Genomic DNA, 2,207 nt, shown 5'->3' with positions numbered 1-2,207 from the left:
GTTACGATCCTGGTTAAAACTTACGACACATCAAACTTAAATTCCCCAAAAAATTCGCTAACTCAATGTTTACTCTTATAACTTAGCTAACCGATAAATTTTTACTTTAACTTGTCGTCACTTTAAATTCTTAATTTGCCCCGACGTTATATCACCAACACTTAAATTTTCAAGCCCAAGATTTATTCATCCTACAGTGTCCTTGATTGTCATTCTTTATAACATTATAATCCAGCTATTTCGAGGTTCTAATCATCTTTCCAAGCTTATATTACCGAAAATTCGTATCATTTAAACCTTTCAATTCTCATCTCAAGAATTTTTTTTTTAAAATCCCGAAAATTCCACAATCACCCATGAGTTCTCAATATTCTCAATTTCATTTTATAGATTTCCCGTATCATAAGGTTCAATAGCCTTAAGTTTATTAAACCCAAAATTAATTCCCATAACACGTCTTACAATTCTATAAATACTCAAAATCCCAAGTGTTCCTCAAAAGTTCGCATTTAATCCTTAAAATTTTGAAAATTGCAATCTGGCCCTTACAGTTCTCCAAATTTACATTTTGGTCCTATAACTCTTCGAAATTTGCATCATTGTCCCATAAAATTTTCAATCTTTACCTCATTAAACTTTTAGATTCTCGAACTCGAAATTTAATCCCCAAAATTTGGTAAATACGAAAATAGTCCCTTAGAATTTTTTTTTTTGCACTTAGGTCCTCAAATTATTAGTTATTACAATTAGGTCCCTAAAATTCTCAATTCATGCAATTCCATCCTTAAATCTAACTAGGTAGAGCATGTATCCTAAATAAATTATCATAATTAATCTTACATTTCCATAGGTACTTAAAATCCTCAAATTGTACATTTATAATCCTAAATATAGTCGTAGTCTTCGAATCGCTATTGCTTATATGAAATCCTCAAAAATTTACTCGACTAGCAACCAAGAACCATCAATAATTTCTTAGAAATTCTACAAGTCCCAAAAGCATTCATAATTTTCAAGATTAACTTATAACCCATAAGGAGGACATCAACACTACTGACCTAAAAATTAATATAGTCAAATCATGTTCAACATCTCCTAAAGCCCAATATTCGAATTCTTAGACATGTCCAATTCCAAACGTACCCAACATGCATAATTCCATAATTTATTTTTTAAAAATTTAAATAAACACTGAACAATTAAAATCTGAACGTAAAAGCATTTCATGAAAACATGCTGTTAAAATAATTCATTCTTTAAATAAAATGCGTAAATGTAAAACTTACAGACCGAAGACGTGACTTCATGAGCTTCTCGAGAGCAGTAGTAGTACAACCCTTTACAAGATCATAGGCTCTGATACCAACTGTAAAAGCCCGTATTTTGTATTCATAATTTTGCGGAATTATTAAAAATTTTCTAAATAAATAATTATCACGTCTCATTTAATTAAAATCAACATGAAAATAATTTTAACTTTAAAATAACAGCGGAAGCAAATATTGTTTTCAACCAACAATTTAAAAAAATCCAACGTAAACATCAATTTAAAAATAATCCAACGTCATAAACTAAATCATGAGGTCCTCGGGTTTACTACTGCTGTCCCAAGATCGCTCACTGGTCTCCGTCCGCAGTCCCGACCTCATCAATACCTACAACAATCAAGTCTAGTGAGTCTAAAGACTCAACATGTATATATCGTGAATAACAAGTAAATATATCATAAAATCGCATGCAACGTAAAAATAAAGTATCGTAAAGCGTACGGTGAAAATAGCATCATGAATAATTATAACTACGTGCATATCTGAAAATCATACGTAAAAGCTTTGCTCAATAGAGCTCTGTCATGTCATATCATAATTTTCTGGTAAAGATAATGTTTCTAAGCAAGTGGCCCATAACATAACGTAAGCGCCTGATCAGACTAAACCACAGTATACTGGGCGGTAGAGATCAATCACAGCCCTTGGACTGGATGTCCGTACCCATACATAATCATAAACCGGTCGTAAGTCACCGGGCGGAGAGGTCCCCGGTTGTTCCTACCAACTTCCAAACCCATAAGCATAAGGTGGCCACAAGACATATCGCATATATCTCAAAAATAAACATTTTATATTTCTATGCACGTAATATAATTATAACCTTATTTTTTTTTTACCGGATGAGTTGGATCGTTCCCAGGCTTGCTGCGACTTACT

Source organism: Primulina tabacum, chromosome 4 (assembly GCF_025594145.1).
Source record: "Primulina tabacum isolate GXHZ01 chromosome 4, ASM2559414v2, whole genome shotgun sequence".
NCBI classification, from domain to species: Eukaryota; Viridiplantae; Streptophyta; class Magnoliopsida; order Lamiales; family Gesneriaceae; genus Primulina; species Primulina tabacum.
The sequence above is the reverse complement of the archived record's forward strand: the minus strand, read 5'-3'. Positions refer to the sequence as shown.